The sequence below is a fragment of the Nyctibius grandis genome, chromosome 31 (genome assembly GCF_013368605.1).
Source record: "Nyctibius grandis isolate bNycGra1 chromosome 31, bNycGra1.pri, whole genome shotgun sequence".
In the NCBI taxonomy this organism is placed as follows: Eukaryota; Metazoa; Chordata; class Aves; order Nyctibiiformes; family Nyctibiidae; genus Nyctibius; species Nyctibius grandis.
Window position 1 is genome coordinate 3,273,683 of NC_090688.1, and position 11,521 is coordinate 3,285,203.

At 54.4% G+C, this 11,521-nt stretch overlaps 1 protein-coding gene across 8 annotated transcripts in view; it reads right to left on the bottom strand.

Annotated features, from left to right (window-relative positions):
- The window catches only part of PTPRS (protein tyrosine phosphatase receptor type S), a 156,024-nt gene extending 151,721 nt beyond the window's left edge, over window positions 1-4,303 (bottom strand). For all 8 annotated transcript variants that reach the window (XM_068420469.1, XM_068420467.1, XM_068420468.1 and 5 more), the window contains exon 1: window positions 4,142-4,303. The gene's annotated coding sequence lies outside the window, so the exon portion shown is untranslated. The remainder of the gene's footprint in view (window positions 1-4,141) is intronic.
- Window positions 4,304-11,521: the final 7,218 nt, after the last annotated feature.

The following is an 11,521-nucleotide window of genomic DNA, read 5'->3' on the forward strand; positions in this document are numbered from 1 at the left end:
ACCACCTCTTTGTCTCCAGAGAGAAAGCAGAGCATCCCTAAACACCTCTGGAGATCTGCACATCCTTTAAAAAAGCTCAGGTGTGTGTACAGGGACGTGGCCACCTGCAAAGGGCTCTGCAAGGGCTCATTCAGGAACGCCAAGCTCGATAAATTCCTAAGCCAAGACAATGATACCCAAGCTAGGAAAAAAAAAATAAGTCCAAGAGAATTATGTTGGATCAGATCCAGAAGTCTAGAGGGTTTATGAGGTGAAGGATGGGGGGGAAAAAAAAAAAGACAATTTCCAGTTTGCTAGGTTGATGTCAAAGAACAAAAAAAAAAACCAGTCAAGTTATAAAGCAAACAATCAGAAAGAGAGGATGAGAGTGAAAAAAAAAAACAGTCTAACAAACAGAGCCCTCAGATTGTTCCAGCTTATTGTGTAATAAACTTTGCAGAAAGGAAGCTGGCCTGAGCGTTACTACTTCAGGGCTCAGGAGTTGAAAATCGACGACAATTTTTAAAAAATAATCCTGTTCTAGCCAGAAGCGTCCCTGCCCGCCCAGCCTGGCGATGCGCTTCGTTTGGCAAATATAAAAAAAAACTCAACGAGTTATGAGGATGGTGCCCAGAGCACAGCCCGGGACTCCCGACCCCGCTGCCGCTGACCTCCGCGCCGGCAGCAGGAAGCAGAGAGCTTCACGGATGGAGGGAGCTGGGCCAAGGGAAGGGAGGGTTTGAAGTTGAGAGTTGGGCATATTTTTCACGCTGTTGAAGCGACGATATTTAACTGAAGTCACTTGCAGATTTTCCTTTTTTTGGGGAGAGAGTTATGAATAATATGCATGTTCTTATCAACTCATATAAGAAGAATTTAAAGCTCAAAGTTCAGCAACTGTGGATTAAGCTACTTAAGCTGCACCTTTTTAACACAACTGAATAACCTCTCTCCTTAACCCACAATGGCACTGCCCGCACTGACGTGGGATACATCTGCCTTCGCTTTCTCTCCGTATCCTACACTTGCAATTTTGTTATCCCTGCAACGCAAAAGAAAAACTGTTTCAGCTGGGAACAGAGAGGGTTCCAATAACGTCCACACGTGGTGGCATGCTATGAAGAACCACAAAGACCAGCCCCTGCTCCAGCCCCAGTGTGGCCACGTCATCTCCTCGGACATCCCACCTGGCTGGACCTCGGCTGTCTCTTCACTCTCATTCCCACCTCTCCCTCCTCCAAAGCAGCAGAATTAAGGGTCTAACGCGAACCCGTCCCCCTGGACAAAGAGTAAAGGCACCTTTTTGCTCTTCTCCTCACACAACGTATCACACCAGTTATTCTGTAGCATCCAAACGGCAGAGCAATCCTGCTCCCCTCGGGGCGAGACGGAGGAGACACCCCAGGAAGACGCTGCGTTTATCAAACACATTTATAAAACCCGGTGGCCAGGGGAACACGAAGGACCTGACCCCGTCCTGCCAGCGAGGCCGATGCCAGCGGACAACTCCAAGAGGACTCGAGGCCCTCCTGCCCCCCATCACCTCCACCACCCCACGCCCGAGCACACCAACAGCTCCACTGCGGGGGACCCCTCTCCCCCCGCACCGCTTGGTGGCACCGCTTCAGCTGGAAGCTCCTCTCGCATTACTCAAAGTATTTATGACTTTTTCCCGTTTGAAATATGGGCCCTTACCACGCACAGGAAGGAGGAGGAGAGTGCCAGCAAGCTTGGTAATTTATAAGCCAATCTGACAGGGAACAATTAACAGCTTTCCCCCCATCGGGGTGGCAGGAGGAGGGGTACTGTACCCCAGGGACACCAGGAGGGTCCCCGCAACAGCACGCACCCTGCCCTGCCGAACCCACCCGGCGCCGTGCTCAGGACCCAGATGTGACTTTATCGTCCCCCATCAGCAGCTCTCGCAGCCCGAGGGGTCGAGCAGCCTCGTCCCCCATAGCGGGACCCCCCACGCCGCCAGCTCCCCCAGCCTGGCACACATACACAACCCCCAAAAGACACTTTATAGGGGAAAAAAAAAATATATAAATCCATAATATTTTGCGAGGCAGCAGTGCGAGCCCGGGGGCTGCGGGCAGAAGTGCCAGTGGGGAATGACCCCTGCAAACGCAGCCAGGGCTTTGTCTGGGGAGGGGCTGGGGGACACTCCACGCACACCCCCCCTCGCCCCCGCTGGGTCTCCCGGCTCGGAGGAGGGGCTGGAACCCACCCCCCAACCAAAACCGCTTTTTCCTCCCAATTGCAACGAGCGCTTTTGCCAAGCGAAGCCTCCAGGGACTTGGCGAGGGCAAACGCCCACAGAGCGGAGATGTCCCCCACCCCGGGAGGCACCACCCGGCCCCGCAGAGCCCCACACCCCTCCCACGGGTGTCACCTCTTCACCAGCATATTTCCCCCCCTTATACCACATCTACACCATTTGCTTCCCCAGGAGGGACTGGAACAGGATCCTCATAGTGAGACACAAACACCGTTAATCATTATTAGTATTTTGGGGTGTGGGGGTCATCCTCCATGTGACAAGTTTTGGAGGCTCCGGGGGCAGCTCTCCCCCTCCGCAGGATGGCCCCAGGGCTCGGGATTTCAGCTGAAATCCCCGAGGGCGGATGGAAAACTGCTGACCCTTGGGGTGTCCCTCGGTCCCCCGAGCCAGCCGCACCTTGTGGGTTTGGTGCGGCCACCCCAGTACGAGGGTGGGGACCCCCCCCAAACACGGGGTCTTGGGTTGGGTAGTTTTGGGGTGACCCAGGTCCCTTCCTTGCTGCTGTCACCACCACCACCGCACAGCTGGGGGGAGCGAGGTGAAACCCACGTCCCGATGGGCTCCGGAGCTGGCGGGGAGGACGCGGCACCCACGGGGCCACCGGTGTTTGGGGTGGGGCGAGGGCGGCCCCCCGGGGGGACACAGCCGCGTCCCCAGGCTGCGGCATCGCCCTGCCAGCGCCGCGGGGAACGCTCCCGGGTCTCCTCCGGCACCCGCATCCCCGCGATGCCGCTCCCGGAGCGACACCGGAGCATCCCCAGCGCACGCGGATGCCGGGAGGCGGAGGAGCCACCGGTCTCACCGAGAGGGGACATGGGCCCCCGGCCACCTCCCGCCAGCACGGGGAAAGCCCACAGTGCTGCTCGGTGGGACACCTCCTTAGCACGGGGGTGACACCAGAACACCCCTAACCCCACCCCGCACCGAGCACTCCCTCGCCCGGTGGAACCGCGGCCGGGACGAGGGGGACGGGGGGGAGCACGGCGGGGAAACGGGGCTGCCTTGTCCTAAAGGCGGTGGGGGCGCGGGGGGGCCAGGGAGGGTGAACCGGCACCGGGGCGCGGGCTGGAGCCCGGAGCCCCGCCCGGGTAACGGGGCCCGGAGCGCACCCCCGGTACGGGGCCGTGGAACAGGACAGCCCCCCCCCGGGCTCCAGCGCCTCCCGGGGCCCCCGCCCGGTACCGGGGCCCCCGCCCCGGCTCTCCCTCGCATCCCTCCGCTGCAAGGGCTGGTGGTCCAGCGCGCCCCCTTCCTGCACCCCCCGCTATAGCGCGCCCCCCGCCATACACCCCTTTATAACACGCCCCCGGCTCTCCGGTGCCACCCACCTGCGCCCCCCGACTGCCCCTCTGCACCCCCCCGCTACAACGCGACCCCCCTCCACGCCAGCCGGCCGCACCCCCCGCAACGAGACCCCAGCGCAGCCTGCCCACACCCCTCCCAAGCGCCCCCCTCACTATAGCACCACCCTCGATACCCAAAGCGAGCCACCTGCTCCCTCTCCCGCCCAGCGCCGCTACACCGCGACCCCCCTGCAGCCCTCCCTACACCGCGCACGCCCGCTATAATGCGACCCCTCCCCAGCGCAGCCCGCCCCCGCCACAACACCGCCTCTCGCTGCAACCCACCGGCGCTCCCCCCCACCCCCCCACGCCGCTACACCGCGCCCCCTCAGCGAAACCCACCCGCGCCCCTCACTACACCGCGTCCCCTTCCACGCGACCCACCTGCGCCCCCCCGCTACAACGCGCGCTCAGTGCAGCACCCCCCCACACCACCACCTGCACCCGCGCCTCACAAAGCGCCCGCGCTGCGACGCCCCCTCACACACACACTCACGCCCCGCCGCCCCCCGCTATAGCGCGCCCCCGCCGTTACCTGGCGGAGCGGCCGCCCGCTCCCATGCTGGCCGGCGGAGGGGCGCGGAAGGGCCGCGGCCGCCCTCCTCCTGCTACTCCTCCTCCTCCTCCGCCCGGCGGCTGCGCTGGGGCCGCGGCGCGGGGACACTGCGGCGCGAGCTCCCGCCCGCCGCCGGCCACTCGCACAGGTGATGTCATTCCCCGGGCCGCCGCCGCCTGACGTCACCGCGGGGCGGGACCCCTCCTCTCTCTCTCCCCCCTCCTCTCCCTCCCGTTACTCCCGGAGGGGGGCGCGGGGGGCGGCCGACGTCACCGCGGAGGCGAGGGGCGGGGCCGCGCCTTAAAGGCACCGCGCGAGCGCGCGCGCTGCGCACGTGGGCGCGGAGCCGCGAGGGACGGGGGGCGGCGGGAGCGCGCAGCGGGGCCGAGGTGGCCCTGGGTGGCCCTGGGTGGCCCTTCCCCCCCCCCCCGCGCCGCGCCCTGCTGTGGCTATTTCAATAAATTTCCCATTTTCAGAATATTTCCCATTTTGGGGCGTATTTGCAATATCCGGTTTATTTGCCATCACCAGCAGATTTCTCATATTCAACGTATTTCCTTTAATATATTCCCTTAATATATTGCATATATTTTCCACACACCACGATACCGTGATAAACAATATTCACTCTGGTTCATATTCAACCTATTCTCTGTAGCAAGTCTTTTTTATTCAATCTACTTCTTATATTTCACACATTTGCCATATTTAACGTATTGCCAATATTCAACACAATACCTATATTCAATATATTTCCTATATTCAATATATTTCCTATGTTCAATATATACTCAGATCTAATATATTCACCATATTTGATATGTTGCACCTTCAGTATGTTCCTCCTAGTCAATATATTCCCTGTATTTAATATATTCCTCATATCTGATGATTCCAATATTTAATCTCTTCCCCATATTTAAGATATTCCTCATATTCAATATACTTCTCATATTCAACACACTTCTTGTATTTAATATTTTTCCCATATTTAATCTATTCCCAATATTTAATATATTTCCCATATTTAATACATTTCTCATAATTTATCCATTCCCCATACTTAATATATTTCCCATATTTAATATATCTCCTATATTTAATATATTTCCCTCCTTTAATGCCTTGCCCATACTTCCCCTTAGCTCTTCCCCCTGCACCGCACCTCATGGCCCCACCACGACCGCTCTTTCCATTTCTAAACCCTTTGGTGCTCCCTGGAGCCTGCGATGCCCCATGATGTCCTCAGCCTCTGATGACCGAATGCAAAAAATTAGCCAAAAAAATCGCAAAAATTTGCAAAAAAATCGCAAAAATTTGCAAAAAAAGGGGTGGTTTGGTGAGAGCAGCCCAACTCCTTTCCGAACGGAGCCTGGTGGCAACCACCACATCACCACGGCTCCGGCGTCCTATCTGCTGCATCGATGTTCTTAATGGATGTATAATACTTTACAGTAATTTCCTCATTTGTCATGCAATCAAATCCTTTGATCAGACATGGGAGAAATGTAAATATCAATTATTAACCATCCTGTCCTGGTCTTGCTTGACTGGATTTTTTTTTTTATTATTTATTTTTTTAGGAAGGAATTTATTCATTTGCAATTCAACTCTCCAACACATTTTTAATTAGGATGCTTACATTTCTGGACAGGATATGTTTTTGAAGGGAGAGAGACTTGATCACTAGAGCGATCGATGCATCCATGTATATTTTATAGCTGAGAGATAGTTGTGAAGGAAAGTGTGAAATAAATGTGTGGGGAGAGGTTAAATCCTGTGCGTAGAGGGCTGCTGTACCATGGTTTAAAATCTCCGTGGCCAAATGTGCTGCTGTACAGTCATTTATAGCCCTTCAAAGCGTGCAAAGCGTTGGCATGAAATGGAGAGGTGGCCAGGAAATTTCTGACAGAATATTTTTCCATCTGCAAATAATTCGCTTTTTTTTTTTTTTTTTAAAGTGAAGCTTTTTGTATAAACATGTTGCCTTGGGCAAAAATGGCTTTGGAAATGAAAATAATAAAATGAAATTAGAAGAAGAGTGAAACTCAGCTGCTTTCTTTTGGGCTTTCCATTTGGAAGTGGTTTTCCACTCGAAGTTTTAGAAGTTTCTGGTGTACATACAGCCTGAAAAGTCAGGCTGGGGCTGCGACACACATTTCTCTCTGTGTTTCAGCATCCACTCTCTCATGACATTTTCACTGATGCCAGTTTTGCAGGAGGTAATCCCCAGCCTTCCCTCCCCAGAATCCCAAATTTGGCTTAAAATCCAGGGAACTGGGAGCGTCGTCCTCTCAGCCAGGCTGTTTATTTGCTTTCTGGAGTTTTATTGAAGCTCCGAGAGTTGCATTTTGCAAGCTGTCTTCCTCCTGAAAGCGAGCAAGCTGAGCCTCTTCCTTAATCATCTGCTTTTGTTTGCTCGAAGGAAAATACCAAATATCTCATGACTTGCCATAAAGCCGTGAATGACTGCAAGGATGCGCAATTGCTGGGTGTCCTCATGACTAACGGGTGAGGTTTCAGGTGCACGTGGTGCCCCCAAATCCTCCTTGATTTTGTTTTTTTATAGGTCAATCTGCTAAAGCGTGTGACACCTTCTCACGAGCCCAGCGGTGGCTGGTGTGGAGAAGATTCTGCGGTGTGAAATAGTCACATCTTGTCATCATGTTGTACCAAGACGATGTGATCCAGCCCGTGCAGACAGATTTTGTGGGTCCTCCAAAGCGTACCAAGACTTTTTGAAGGCTGGAGCATCCTTTATCCTGTAAACCCAACACCCACATCCAAAGGCATCACCCAAGGGAATCAAAGCTTTGACCTTGACACTTGGGGCTGTGCTGGAGGCAACTTTGCTCCCAACTTCTTTTCCAACCCATTTTCTTTTCCATTGGGTTTTAATTCATCTAAAGACCGGGGTGGAAAGCGAGTCTGTTCCAGCAGCTGTAGCCGCCGTGCCCAGACACAGTCACTGGTGGGTTGTGAAAAGAGTTATTTATGTCCCTCTTGATGGCATTTGAATTCAGTTCTGAAATTAAAGCTGGTAAAACAACAAGGTAAAGAACAAGTGCGGCGTGCGATCAGTGCTGGTTTGTTGCTGGTTGAAAGGATGCTGCCTTGAAAGGATGCCTTGAAAGGATGCTGGCATCAGAGCTGCCAAGGATGGTCAGGAAAAATGGAAAACCTCTCCCATGCTAAGCAAACCCCTGCTCAGGGGCGTTTGTGGGCTGTGGGATGGAGGTCCCCAAAAAACGTGTGTCCATGAGACACATGAAAAAGCTCCCTGGGCTGCGGGAGCACATTTAAGGCACAATTTGCAACCTGGGGTAATTCACGATGGAGGCAAATGCCTTCCAGGGAGGTTTTTTTGGGGTGTGATGGTGCCTGGGGGCTGCAGGGTGGCAGCTTGGGCTGCAGCAGCGCAGGGGTGCACCCAGTGCCATCCCCAGACTGGTTTCCAGCAGCATCGCTGGTGCCTGGGGACCTCATTTGGGGTTAGAAGACGGGCAGGCGTCAAACACGTAAGACACGCTTTGGCACAGTCTGCTCCTGCAGAACAATAGTTACTCTTCGTGTTAGTTCAGTTACAGATCAAATAATCTGAAAAATTCACAAGTGGCTGCGGATACAAATTAACTTAACAAAACATTTTGAAAACGTCGCAGTACTGGGGAGAATACAAATGCGGCACGCACCGGCAGGAGAGGAAAGCCAAGTGTCTGTGCCGGAGTCCTCCACATCAACATTTTCCCCGCGTCAGATAACACAGAAAGCAGCTAAAGCTGGATGCAATATAATAACAACGCGGTCCAAGATGGAGCGGTGCCATATGGAAGCCCAGGGAAGTTTTCCCTGCTCTTTGCTCCGCTGATGTTTCTCAGCTGTGTCATTGGTACTTTGCTTTATCAAGAACATTACGGGCTGATTTTCTGTCTCCGCAGTGAAAAATGGCAGGCTGCATTTTGTTCTCTGCTGCACCAAAGTCATTGGCGTTGCAGGAAGGTAAAGGACGGAGGTATTTGGCTTGTGGTCACCGTTTCATAACCGCACAGTAAAAACTATAAAATCTTGATGAATCCTTTTAGCTTCCAAGCCTAAAAACGGCTCTTTGTGCTCCAGCCCGGCTCGGTGCAAACGTGGGTGCTTTGGACCAAGGCAGCAGCATCCTTGTGCCTGGTGCTGGTAGCGACTTGTTACACATGGAAAGCAATCTGCTGGGAAAATAAGGCATCAGCTCTGGTTTCCGTTCCAGGAGGGATGTTTCCAGCTCAGCTGCTCGGTGGGGTTGGAGTTCACCTCTGCTCCACGGTGGCTGAATCAAGATGGGTGTTGGTGTGGGGACAGAAGCCCGTGGGATAAATATGGAAGGGGCTAAATAAGGCAAAGCTGCGTGGGATGCTGGAGCAGCCTTGCCGCAGATGTAACCCACTCCGTGTGCGAGGTCCGAGCTCACGCCCGCGCTGGGGTTTGGCTTTCCCCACCACGACGTGAAACCGCGCCGCGGCGGGTGCCCTCCCAGGGCGGCTTCCCAAACACTGCCCAGACCCTGTGGGAGCGCCAATGGACAAGGGGAGAAACAATGGCAAGAATTTCCCCTCCTTGCTGCAAGTGAATTTTCTCTCCTGGAAGCTCCACTCACGCGCTTGGGGGATGTGGCGTTTAAATGGGAATTTCTGGCTTTTATTTGCCTGCCAGCACGGGTGGGCGGGCGGGTGAGGTGGTTTCGAAGGATGTTTTCCTTTCGTTTTGCAGTCTCATTGGGCAGCTATATTTAGGCCAGCTTCTAATTTTCTGGGCTTAATTAATGAGCTGAAGTTTTCACTCACAGGCACTCGAACAGCTTGGGAAGTTCAGCCTGGTCACTGCGCAGGAAAAAAAAACGTCTTTCTTCTCTGCAAGAAGTGACCTGCAGATAACCCCGGAGGAAGCATCTCCGCGGGCTCGCCGGGACACGCCAGCCCCGACCCTCGGGCACCCTGTGCACAACACACGCGATGCCACGCAGCTCCACGCCACGGCAACACACGCAACACCTCCGGCCGCACCCACGCAGGGATGTGCTGCCTGTGCTCGCGGCACCCGCTCGGGTACCGGTCACACCAGCACACGGATATGCCATCACAGGCGTCTGTGATCCTTTTGCTGGAGTTTATGAGCCTACAGGTGTCTATAGAGGCTTCACTCTATTTTTTTCTCGGATGCATCGTGGCTGCACGCTGGGTACAAGCAGTCCCACTTCACCCCGACACACAGCCCATGGTCATCGCTCTAATCATGTAAAAGGGTTTCAGAGGGCGGGCGGCTGTAAATCTTTCCAGTTTTAAGCCCCTTTGCACCTTCAGGTTGCCACCTGGCTCCTTGCCAAATGGCTTGGCTGATTTTCCCACGGACGTGCCAGACGCTCTTAGAGCAGCTCTGAAGCTGCTTTGGCCACTTGTCCCTATTACCTGGGTGGGTTTTAGCATTTAATGAAGGTGCTGTCATAACCCCCTGCCAGATCACAGGGTGCTCGAGGGGATGGGCGCACATCCTGGCTCATCTCCAGGGTCACCCAGCCGGACCGAGACCAGGGAGCTGGACCAGAGCACTCCCTGCCGTGTGCCCTGGGGTTTGCTCACTGTTTTCCCAGCTGAGCTTTGCCTGCTCATTTGTCCAGATGTGTTAGGGGTGAGCAGACCCACGTCTGCCAGATGTGTCCCTGCACCCCTCTACCCCCCCGTCTCACCGGGTGCGCCGATGTGGGTGCTGCCCCTCGCACCCTGCATCACCCACCCACCCCTGGGATAGTCTTAATGTCCTGGTGTAAATCTCAGGACCAGCACACGGGAGGAAAGGGGCAGCTACAGTTTCTAGCAGAACTGCTGGTGTGCAGGGTTTGGGGGGGCTGGAGAGTGACCCTCTCAAAGGCAATGTCGTTCCTCCAGGGGAAAATTGAGCTAAGAAAGAAGGAAATAAGATCTGGAAGGGTTTTGGGTTGGTTTTCTTTTTGCAGTAGCCTTCCCTGGAGGTAACTAATAATAAACCCTGTGTTTTCAGCGTGCTTCCCTCCCAGCCCCACTCAGGGCTGCATTCTTCCCTGGCTCCTACGTGGTCATTTACACCAGCGTAAAACAGGCGCAGAGAGAGCTGCAGCTCGGGGCTGAGCCCTCCCTCGCTCTGTGCCTGCAGCTCTCGCCCAGCGCAGCCTCTCGCACTGGTCCCAGTTTGTTCATGGGGATGTAGCAGGGAGAGCTCTCAGCCCTGTTTCTCACACCAGGGCATCAGGGTTAAAAAATACAGGAGAGAGGAGAAGTGGCTGGAAACAAGGTTTTCCTTCGTGACAAGGCTTAATGCCACATATCCCCCCAGCTCCTCACGTAAACACGCTTACTCCGCTTCACGTCCCCCAGGACCAGCACCATCTTAAAATAGATCTAGCTTAAAATAACACCTCGCTTAACCCCAGGCAGATGTGTAGGTTTTCTTTTCCAGCAATAAGGAGTTTTTTTGTTTCCAGTGAGAACCTGTTCAGCTAGAAATAGGGACCAGGGAGAGAGGGGTGGTGGCACCGGAGCTACAAAGCTGCACCCTGAAGCCTGTGGTTGGGTCACCCCAGGTTGCCCTGCCTGCAGGCTGGGCAGGGGCTGCAGCCACCTGGCCTCTTTTGGGTTGAAATCAGGTGGATTTGTGGGCAAAGAGGGCATTTCTGGCATGGGAGGTGCTATAGCAACCGGGCGAAGGAGCTTGGAAGCAGCAAGAGGGGAAATAAATAAAAGAAAAGCATTAGTGGAAACAGAGCGGTGGTAAAAGGAGGAGGGGACCCGGCGATCCAGGGCACCCGCCTTGGCAGGTGGGAGAAATCCCACACCCTGGAGCAAAGAGAGCAAATACCCGCACCCTGAAACGGAGCCATGGGACACCCTGGCCACGGGAAAATCCACCTTTTTATTAGAACTTTCCCTGTATTACATTTGATTTCATTTTTCCCTTCCCCTCCCCAGCCCTTCCCTCACTGCCACATTTTGGCAGGATTAATTTGAGATAAAGTTACCCTGAGTGACGGCCTTTGCTTTTGTGTTCTCCTTGTCTATTTTCCACCTCGCTAAACCTAGAAAAACTCCAGAGATTTTCCTCTGGCTTCCAGCCTTGCCAGGGGGCCCCGGCTCAGCCGACACTCATCTGCCGTCTCCGCGTTCAACCACGGGAAAAAAAACTCACCTTCTGACAAGGGTTATTTTTATTTCTAATGAAAAGAGAAGCCTGCTGTGCACAGGTGGAGCGGGACGGATGACAGGCGCCGAGGTGCACACATCAAAATGATTGAGGGCTCACGTTTCCCAGGGAAGCCTTTTTTTTGGGGGAGGGGGGTGAGGAGGACCCCCC